Source organism: Anopheles cruzii, chromosome 2 (assembly GCF_943734635.1).
Source record: "Anopheles cruzii chromosome 2, idAnoCruzAS_RS32_06, whole genome shotgun sequence".
Lineage (NCBI taxonomy): Eukaryota > Metazoa > Arthropoda > Insecta > Diptera > Culicidae > Anopheles > Anopheles cruzii.
The window spans coordinates 17910927-17922477 of record NC_069144.1 but is presented as its reverse complement, the minus strand read 5'-3'; positions in this window follow the sequence as shown (position 1 = coordinate 17922477).

The window sequence follows — 11551 nt, the reverse complement described above, 5'->3', positions numbered from 1 at the left end:
CTGTGCTACCGTTTGGCGTGTTTATTTGAACAGCAAAGCTAAGTGTTTAGCAAACACGTTGTTACGACGGTCCCTAATGAGAGAGGGAAATCTATTAAACATTCGGTCGCCCTTTTTCGTTGTCGGTCTGCCAATTTGTAGTGTCTGGCGATATGGCGTCAATTGTTGATGCGGGTAAAAAGTGTACTCACATCTCAGATCTTATTTTTGTATAATTTGTAAAGTTGTTCTATAAAATAATACATCCCTTGACTTGATACTCTTATGTTAGTTTTACGAATTTTACTAGATAAAGAATCACGCGCTTTTTTGACGCCACATAGTCGCTAGATGCCATTTTCCCATGACTTTTGTTATTCATTTATGATGTGATATTTATTTGTTTATAATAAAATTCTTGCCTAGCGAATAACTTGACTGTTTGCAGATATTGCATTACTTGATTCAAGTCATTCGATTCTCTTCCTGTACCATTTTCTTCGTTTTAATTAATTGCAATTCTAATGTCTTTACGGCTTAATTAAAATCCACCTTGACAGGCCACGATTTCGCATCCTGTTCTCCTCATTACTCCTCGTTAACTTTCTTCGCCAGCTTAATCGAATCGATGTGTTTACATTTCGGGCACTAAAAAGCTGTGCGAAAGTGAAGCTAATTCAGTTTACGTAACACCGGACCCCCACAAGACCCTGACGCTTTTTCACCACTCATTACCGCCCAGGCGACGACGTAGCCCAACTTTCAATTACAGAGCCCCGAAGGCGTCTGTCGAAGTGAAATTGATGCGCGCCCTTAAAGTCAAGCGCCACCTCCTTTCGTGGTGGCGACCGCGAAATGAAACCGCGAGTGCGCGAGCAACAAAACACGAAAGAAGAAAACAACATCTCACAAAATATGCTGATAAACCATAAACGCCCGCCGCCGCCGCCGACCGTCGCCGAGAGCAATTTGGAGCGTAATCTAGCATCGGTTCGGTGTTTTATGCGAGTTGCTGCTGTTGTTGGCTTCTTTTGCCGTTTCGGCCAGAGATCGTGCCAAACGGTGCTACTAAATCGCTTAAACACACCCACAAGCGCCTGGCCGGTTTAATGAATTGCATTGTTTCGTCGGCACACCCTCCCAGCAGCATGATCGGCGGGGTGCATCGCGCATAATGGCGTGCTGCAGCGGCAGCAGCATGATGTTGGGCCCCGGCAAATCAGGTGAAGCGAATCGCACGCCGGCGCGGAACACGGCGCGGGGCTTATGGGTTTCACTCGCGTGCCCGCCCGAGTAAGATGTTTCCACTTCAGCGCATCCCAGCGAACCCCCATTACCGGCCAGTTTCCATCCCGCGAACGAACGTTATCGACAACGTTAAATGGTGCAACACGTGCCTTCCGTTTCTATGCCCGGCGGCCGCGGGCCTCATATGAGGCAGCATAGCGGCGATTTGTTGCAGCAGCTGGAGTGTCGGTGATGATCCTCTTTTCGCGAGAAGAGTGTCTCCTCAGAAGCTTCGATATCTGGCTTCATAATGGCGAACGAAGAGAGTGCACTCGATGAAAGGTGTCGAGGCTAATGGTTTCTCCGACGACACTAATGGGACGACCGGAGTTCTATCTATCTTCAACCACACGCCATTTTGAACCGCTGATATGTGAGGTCCTTATCGCCAAATCGAGCCACAAGTCAGCGATGTGCCACGCGGACAACCTATCGCGTGGAGATCTGGTTCCGAATCTGACTGGATTCAGTTCCGGTGGGCGACCGAAACACGCATAAGCACTTCCATATCGTAGTCTCTCTTATCGCGTTCAACGCTCAACGTTACATGGCACCACTATCTAGAGTTCCCGTTTCGCATACCACGAACACGGAACTGGTAATAGGATTCCCTCTCCCCCTGGGGGGCCTGCAGCCGACACCGGTTGCTGACAACTTTATTAAGTGTAGCAATATGCAAAATGGACGGTTGGAGGACCCATTCCGCACGGTAAGACTCCGATATCTGGTTCGACTCCCTGGGCTCGGTCCAATCCATCGAGGGTCTGTTAACTGACTTGTCCCCGGGACGATCGTGACAGACTGTTAGCAACTTCATTGAACGTGCTGCAACGTGGTACACTGTTATGGGTGCTTTTCTTCTAAATTTATCTCTCCGCCGTTAAAGTCCACGTTGGCTCAAGGTACGGTGGTCGGATTTGTGGATCCAATTTATTCGTCTTTAATGGCTGATCTTTCGTTCCGCTTGCATCAACCCGCCCAGCCCAGTATACGAAACTGTTTGCTTTTAATAAAACATTTTCTCCCACCAAAAACTACCGGTTCGTTGGAGGTTCCTGGACCTCCCCGGAGCGGGCAAGATCGTTGGGCTACGTTGGACCGACGAGACGTGGGGCGGCAATATCTCAAGCCATCGGGCACGGCGCACCGTTGCTTTTTGGCCGTTTCTGTCCCTCCGTGCCCGGTTTCGATGCATCCTTCACGACTGCCCTGGATCAGGAGAGGGGCTCCTCATTGGCAGTGGCAGTGGCGTGGCGTCGTAACGTAATACGGCAACGTAACATGTCTTCCCCCGGGACACGACATGGAGGAAGTGCACCACCAGAGCGAAAGATATTCAGCAGCAGCGCCCGGATCGGGGAGTGTGTTGCACTTCAACGGCCATGGAGTAGCTACTAGCGCACTGATCCGATGGCGGAGCGGCAACGCGGAAGTGATTGTCATGATAATTGGCACGACGGCGAGGCGAGGCGGACCGAGTCTGGCAGGGCCTGGTGGTGGTCGCGACTTTGTTATGCTGCTCTATGCTGCTTTGCTGGGGCGAGATTTCGTTCCCATCGGCCGTTCGGTTCGGTTCGGGGAGTGTCAGTGAACGGTGAATTGCCCGTCGGGTGAGTGGCGGCCCATCGATGAGGCTCTTCTGCTGATGGGCCCGGGAAGGGTAAACATTTGCCCAAGCGTGCCTAGGTGGTGTGTCGCTGTTTCGTGGTGTTCTCGGCAGTCCAAAAGTTGCGGCCCTCGTGGATCGATTGATTAAGGTTTTGCCACACGGGCCACACAATAGGAATTCACCAACCGGCCAGCTTTGGAGTTTAGCTGGCCCCGAGTTTCGAGCCCAGCGTTTGTTTCAGTAACCTTCAGGGTTCTTGAGAAGTCTGTGTAACAACAATCCCTTTTTTGTGTCAATCGTCCATGGCCCGGCCATTAGACGGACTTCAGAACATACAACCGCTCTACACGTTTGGTTTGTTTACCCTCTTTGACGTTTGTTGATGCGGTGCGACACGCGTAGCGTTGCCAAAGGTCCAAAACATTCCTCAAGAGCTACGTGCGTGCGATATCGATCGAATAACATATTTTCGATTTATGTTCTCCCGGTCAGGGGCTCAGTGGGTAAGCTTCACAACAACAACAACATCGACCGGCACCCTGGGCGCCCGAAAGAACTGTTACACCTGTCCGGGAAGCAGGGGTTTTAACAATATTAATATCATAAAGAGCAGCCGAGTACAAGCTGTTCCGGTAGCGTTACGACGCCGGACCAGCCGGTGGACTTTGCGGTACACCCGACCGAAACCGGGAAATGGTGCAGTCGGTAGTTGGCTGGCTTTTTTTTTATTGATTCCTTCTATCGTGGCGGCACCAGCGCAACATCGACACCGTTCGGCATTCGGGAGGTCGGACTTCTAACCCGTACTGGGCCGGCCTTCGACACCCTCGGACGCGCGCGCAGCCTTATTATGCTTACGGTTGGTCGGCCGGGCTTTGTTTACGATTTCGCTTCACCTAGGCAACCTCCAGGTTTGGTGGGGAGACCTCCAAGGGTTGGGCTCTGGAGAGACCTCCCGTCGGTCGTACTGGAGCGTGTGACAGATATTCGTAGTACAGTTTCCCTGTGTTCTGCGCCAGAAAGCGAGGGAGAGAGAGAAGAAGAGAGTCAAAGAGTAAGGCTTCCGGCAACCGAGGTCGGGGTAGGGGCCCGCGTTGGAACCAGTTTGGGTGGACAAGTTGGTCGGATGTTGGCAAAAACTAAAGCCTGCTTTCCTGCCCGGGCAGGGCCCGGACTGCTGTCGGAGGATATGCTAATCGGCTGCCCGCCCCGGGCTGTACGGGCGATGCTCTGCAGCACATCACCTTTAGTGCCTTTGATGGGTCTATATAAATCCAGTTCAATAACCTGTGGCCTGCGCCGGTGAAGACGGCGTGGCCAGATACTTTCTTATTAAACCCCGAACCACCCGGTCGCTCGCTGGCCAGAGTGACGGCCAGAAAACCGGTTGCTGGAGAGTAGACCCCCGGCCAGTAATAGGAGCCGCGGGCCCTTGAGCTGGCTGAAGTTGTGAAACCCTCGCACAAAGAAGACCATCACCATTGCTAGAGATTTTGTCGGGCACACCTCCTTCTCTCTTTCTCTCCCCGTGGACGGTCACAGACTTTTCGGAGGGGGACAACCAAAGAGAGCGGATTCTCGGTTGCGGTTTGTTTCGGGCAACTCCGGGGCGACGGTACCTCGTCGAATCCGGTTTTCCCGGCGTGTGACACCGCGGTACGTAAACCGCCCACGTTCTCGACGGCGGTGGTGACCTACTTTGGAGTAACCGGCGGGTGCGCCGGGAACACAACACTCCCGCCCCCTGGAGAAGCCATCGCAGCCCCCGAAGAGAATGGTTCGATTTCGCGTTCACGGATCCGCGTGTGGGCGACCCCCGGTACCGGGGTTCGTGGTCGTCGATGACACGTTTAAACGGCTGTAACTGTCGAACTGTTCATTTGCACTAAATGAACACTTAATGTGGCTGTCGGAATGGAGTGGTTTGCACCGTTTGTCTCTGGGCTATTACGCCGGGTTACGTTGGGCTGTCACTTGCCGTTGTTGTTAGACACGGCCCCGTGGGAAGATGTGATGTCCAGCCAGCCATCGGGACACAGTCAAGATGGAAGCTATATGCCTTGTTCTATTTAGAGTGAGTTGTTCTACTCGTACACGGTCTGGACGTAAATTCTAGAGTAAAAATCGATTAGACCACCTTCTATGTCGGTTCCATTGTTCCCGGCGACTCATCTCAAAACCCTGTTCGTGCCGAAAGCACGCATCCATTCAGCTATGTGGACTTGACGACAAAACAATGTGACACCGTATTAGTACAAGCTAGGCCTAGCCTTTGACTAATGAGCTCGGTTGACCAACTCAACCGCTGACTCATCCACGACCGTGTCAGAACACTCCGCGGTTGTGGCTTCGGTAGTTGTTTTTTACCATAACTAGCGGCTAGCAAAAAGACCGCCGGGTGGTGCTATGCAATGCTCCGGCTGGTTCCACGACGGCTTGCCAGTTCTCGGACCCCCGGAGCACAAAGCCGTGAAGATGCCGCCTCGCGTACTGAATCGGCGTCCGAGCGAAACCGAAACCATGACGCGGGGGGCCGCTGCACACAAGTCTCCATCCGAGGTACCGAGAGATTGCCGGCCATCTCCTCTGAAATGGGGATCAAGGAATTCCCGTTCGCTCGCTGGTGGTAGGTTTCGCCAGTCGCCATTTTGTCCGTGCGGAACGAGAGGGCCTTGCGTGATCCCCAGCTGATCAGAATCTAGCCGGGTCCGGTTCTGTGTTCTGGGGACGAGAGTTGATTCGCACCGGTCTCTGCATGGGTTTTGGGCGATTCGAATTCTTCATCGGTTCGGGACGTGGTGGAGTCGTTTTGTGTCCATCTCTTCCAGGCAGGCCTGAGATGGTGGAACTCCGTTAGTTAGGGTTTCATTCGGTTGCGCCGATCGGAGGCGAGCTTCGTCTTGAAGCTTCAAGTAGCCCTTGGGTTTCGTTGTCGAAGATTTGGGTTATAGTTTGAGGGAACCTCACTAATACCGATGACCGCAGAAATGTTAGACGCTTTGTCGTCTTTACGGTGTCGAGCGGTCGCTATCAGGTTGTCGATCACTATTTACACAGATGGATGGCCCACTGTTTACCTCGCGCGATGGCCTACCTACAACCTACACAAGATGTGGGCTCAAGCGCTGCTGTTCTTGCGTAGTGGATCTTTTACCTATCGTTTCCAAGAATGCCCGACCCCATACGAAAACCCCCTTTCCAAACCAAAAAAAGAAAAAAAGTGCGGTTCCATTCTGCGACTAATGTCTCACGCCCCCCACCGGTTATCGATCAAGCTACGAAAATTTGCTATCAGCACGCGAAAGAAATGGCCCAAATGGGGAAGCCACGGACCTGTGTCGTGCCCTCCGAGAGAGGGCAGTCCAGTGAAAACGGTCCGCTCGTCGACGGTGTTGGCGAGGAAAGTTAATGTTTTTGAAAATTTTCACTTCACCACCCGGGCGGAGCTGGAATTTTCTTCCAATTCCAATGTCCCGGTGTAACAAGTGCCGCAGCTAGTTGGCGGTGTAAAACACACAAAACACAACACAAGCGCAATGTGCAACTCGCAGGGAGAAACACACAGACCGAGAGAGACAGAGAGTTTTCCTTCGTAGCGATTTTCTTTTTTTTTTTCAAAACGAAAAACACTCTCGTCTCGTCTCGGACATAAAGTTGGAAAAGCTGGACGAATGGCCCCGAATGACTTGCGGAGCGCGCGCTCGGGTTAGTTATGAGTCGACAAAACTTCGACAAGTGTTTCATGGTCGAAGCGAAAATCGGGTTGATCGGTCATCAGCTACTTTACGCATGGCTTCCCGTGGCCGCCGGTGGGGGGCCGTTTGTAGACCTAGAGGTTCGCTAACTTGAACAGGTAAAGTGAAACCAACAACACGTGCCGAAAGACGAACGGTTTGGCCCCTGCCAAGGAGGTCGGCTAAGAGCCTAGACGCGGTGCGTCATTACTACGACGTAGTACACAATTTCTCCGTTTTATGTCGCGACTATCATCGCGCCCGGTGCGCGCGGCCGAAAGTCAAACGTTTTCGTGAAATATTAAAACTGTGCGGCTAACATGGAATGATTGTTTGTCTGTTGGGATGTTTGCACTGACTCTGGCTGTTTACTCTGGTTATGGGATGAATTATGGGGATTAGCGACGGACCGAGCACGAATAAAGCCTTTAGCCACAGCCCAACCGAGTTCACTTGGAAGAAGGCTTGAAATAAAGCGATACGCGACTCTACGCGGCATAATGAAATATGGCTCTTAAAGTTTTAGTGTTTGTTGACTGGGCAATGGGGCCAACCGCCGTGAGCATCCATCCTTCGTGACAACTGTGAATTTCACTTTCGCGAAAAATAAGACAAAGGTTATGAAAAACTATAGAAACATATCCAGGTGTTTGATGTTAGGGTAACCACATTCTTCGGGGATCATTCATTGAGGAATGGCTTCTTGAAAGCTCTTTTACAATTTTCTAATTGTTATCGTTGTCTTCAAAGCATCGTTACTGGCATCCTTTGCAATTATGTTCCAGCATTGTCGTCTGCATTCTGCAGCAATCGTTCTGGTTAAACATCATGGACTGAATTTCTAAACTGAACAATTTTTAATATCTATTTGTTACAGTTACTCTCTTCAACGTTCAAATTGTTAATGTTGTAATAGCAGTCCTTCCTAAATGCTGCTTTCTCTCTCGTGCATTGCATTTCAATGTTCGGGTTCATTCTGCTCATTATGTTGGTCGAAGAGGTGTTATTGGTTTCGCCGAAAATATTCTTCACAGCACCCTTTTCGATCTAACACTTCGATGTTAAACTGATTGCGCACAGAGAGTGGTTTATTGCCCCAGTAGCCCAATGACTCTAAATAGTCTAATTGAAAATTTTCTAAATCGTTTTGTAACATTTTTATCAAACCGCTTGCCATCTATTCTAATCCTTCCCAAGAAGTTACAGTACACAGCCATCCCGTGCGGGCTTAGAGCGATTTTTCATTCCTCCTTTCTAAGCCGCCATTCGTCCCAAAACGGGGCGACCAGTTTTGTCAAACAAAACTTCTAATTGAGTTTTTATTTGCTTCTCTTTTGCAGACTTTACAGCGATGCGACAGCGGATTAGGCTCACAGCACCGTTTGTGACTCGTGACGGTAAAACGGTAAAAAATACAACACGGAAACTCTACATCGGAACTCTCTCGCGTGTTGAGCTGCCGTGGCCACCCGTGCCGTCATCTTTATCATGCGCCCCCCCCACCCCGAACATACACCGCGACCGCATTGTTGTGTTGTAATTGAATTTCAACCTCGTCGTCGTCGTCGTGATCCGCGTGTGTCGACTGTCTCACCCGTGATGGTGGCTAAACTTTCGGAAAACCGTATTACTTTCCGGCGGCGAGGCGAGAAACGGAAAATCAGAAACTGAGCGGAAAGTGTGCGTCCTTCAACCGTCGGTGTGTCGGAGACTCTTGAAGCCCGCTGTCAGCTGTCCGGTGTGACCGGTGGAAATCGTGGATCTATTTTCTCTGTGTGTCCACCGGTGGATGGCGGTGTGTCTGCCAGCTAGTCAGCCAGTCAGTCAGCCGTCACCGTAATCCGAAGGCTGCCTTAGGGCTACAATTTCTGTCCTCGTTGGCAGAGCCTTCGTTGGTGCACTTGATGTGGGGGGGTTTTCCCCAAACCTACCACAAATACTTGAGTTTGAACACCGAATGCAATGCATCCCGCGAAGAACCGACGAAGAAGCAAGCGATGTAGCTCCGTCGGGGTTTTTGCGGATGATGCTCTGCCGGGTTTTTGGCCACCTCCGGTCCGGCCATTCTCCGGCTCTCCGGTGTGGTTTGTTTTCACTTAACGTTATCTTTCCGTTTGGCGGGCCGGTTCGGGCGCCGGTTCTGGATTTTCAGATTCAACCGCACAACACCTGGCCAGCAACAGGAGCAGGGCAGCAGAAGTGGACGCAGCGCAATGGATGGACGATTCGACAGTGCGGTGCATTAAAGTATGTGCGGTCTGCGGAATGCGCGGAAGGTGTTATAACGGCCAGTGACGGCCGCGGTGCTCAGTGCGCGAGAAGCCGGTTCGCTATCGAGGCCAACCGGGAGTTTCGGTCGATCGGATCGCGGGTCGCCGGCGCCGGCTGCTGTGGTGGTGTGCGTGCCACTGAGGTGATTTGAGGTGTGAAAAATAGAGAATCTAATGTAGCCGGCACACCGGCGGTTGGTGGCCAGTGCCATGAAGTCAAGTGAAATGGTGAATGAAACCAGTGGAAGGTTATGCTCGCAATGAGGTGGCGAATGCAGAACCACGCAAAATAGTGTGATTTTTTTTTCTGTGTTGCTCGTGGTTTGTTTGTGTTTTTACGTGTGTTTGTTAGGTGCTTTTGGCTTCATTTTAATTTCTGCGATCGATAAGAACCCTAGAACAGCGGACCCCTGGATTGGCCGAGGCCGTTGAATCATTTTTTCGTACAACTGGAGCGGAACTTCCACACAACCCGGCAAGGTAAGAAACGGCCAAGTTCTTAAGTCAACATTTGCTTTTGTTTTCCTTCATTTTGCTGGCGGCTAAGAGCATTCTTGGTGCACCAGTTGGTTGGTGGGATGGTTGGTTTGATTGAGAGGCAATTGAAGTTCTATTTTTGCACCACTGTTCATGACGCAACCTGATGCCACAACATGGTGCAGCGGTAAAATGTGCGCGCTTCCAACAAACAAACTTTAGGCAAATTTCCATCAAACGAGAAAGGCTTAATTACGCTCTCGCTTTTCCCGATTGGGGGATCAATTAAGAAAAATTCGATTATCGCACGCCAGGCCGCGATCGCCGATAGGGGTGTGCATCCGACGAGAAAATTAACCAATAAACGTTTATTATATCATCCTTTTTCATAACGCTCGCTGCATACTATATTTTATGCGTAAGCGGCCAGCCTTTTTTGGTTTTATTAAATCACTTATTCGTAAATGAAACGCGCGATGCTTGGACTCTTCCTCTTCTCATCTACAGTTGGCTGGTTTGGGGGCCCAGCCAAACGTGGATGTAACTCATCACGACAGTGCTGGACAAATTTGGCACATATGGACCATGTTGGGCAATAATCTCCGAACCTTCGTCCGTTCGTTGAAAAATACTGTTCCGCTAGTGACATTATTGGAGATGCTAGAAGTCCGCTTGTCCTACGGAAGTCCGCTTGTCCTACGGAAGTCCGCTTGTCCGCTTGTACGGAAAACCCAAAATACACCGGTTCTATTGTAATGTCCGTTGCTCAGGATGCAAATGGGGCGAAGAGTTGGTAACGCTCTTTCGCCTGAGAACTTTTAAGCAGTTGAACTCATTGTGCAGTAGAAAATACTATACTCGCAGAAAGAGAAGAATGTGGCTTTCTGTGAGCCCACAGCTGCCTTGCCACAGAATGTATCTAGGAATCTATCTCCAGTTCTTTCTTGGAATACAGCCTAACACCTGAATGGAGTGCGTTTGAAAGTCTTGCTGTGAACTAATGGTAAACAGCTGTTGGAATTTTTCATTTTATTATCCAAAGAAGCACATTATAATTTAATAAAATGCTTTGTTCAATCAAAATGCATTAAATATTAAAATTTTTCTATCAAAGAACGGTGAACGATCGGACGCTTAACTCAATTAATACGGACGCTGTTCCGATTGCGATCCAATTCCTGGAACGACTCCATTTCCTGCCCATGCTTCGAAACACAAAATGGCCACGGGTGTGGTTCTTGATGCAATCAACCATCAACCTGTGAGCGAGCACATTCAAAGCGAACCAATAGACGAGGTGCTCGCGGTACCCGGTACCGCGAGTCCCGGGCAGCAAACAATCGAACGCATTGTGGCCAATTGTTGCAAACGATTCGTTGTGCGGTTTTGAACGTATTTATGTCTAGTACAGGGGTTTTTGCTGGGCACTGGGCTGGCCATTGTGTGCACTTCCCGGCCCATCCAGCCCGGACCCCGGGAGAGCATCATCCACCGGGGTAACCGGGGTTTGTTTTTTGAGGTGCGGTCATGTACAATGCGCTCCACCACACTCTGATTGATGATGTGGTGAGCCCCGGAGGGAGCGACTGTTCTTGTTCGAGTGGCAGCCTTCAAAAGCGGCCCGGGATGGCATGGCTTTGGGAGCGGATATGATAATGGTCCATTGAATCCGAGGTCCGGGAGGGAAGGCGGTCGTCAAGAGATGGTGAACAAGTTATTGAAGCTGATCAGCACCAATTTGACGGCATCGCCGATGATCAGCTTCGTCGCTCGAAGGTTGCCGTACTCGATGGGCTCAATTAGGACCTTCGTTTGGCTCGGGTGGTCTGGATGCTGGATGGTTGTTTCCGATGGTCGGGGGAGACCGTGATTGAGTCATCGAAGGTCGGAAGTCGAGTTTCAAGTGGAGGCAACTTGACTGGCACAGAAATTAAAAGTCAATATTGATCAGCAACATCAGCCTTGCAGGTTTCGTCTACCGAAAGTTCGGATGTAATCTGTACGCCATTGTCTAATGAATAATGTAGCACATAATGGGCGGCACATAATGGACTCCAGCAAGCAGCTTCCAAAATCTTATTACACTCATAAAGGCCTTTGATAATTTTAACCTCTCAGCTTTAGTCGGGGTCATTAAATAATATTTAAATTGTTATGTTACTATCTCTCTCCTTTTCAGTGAAATTATATTTTGT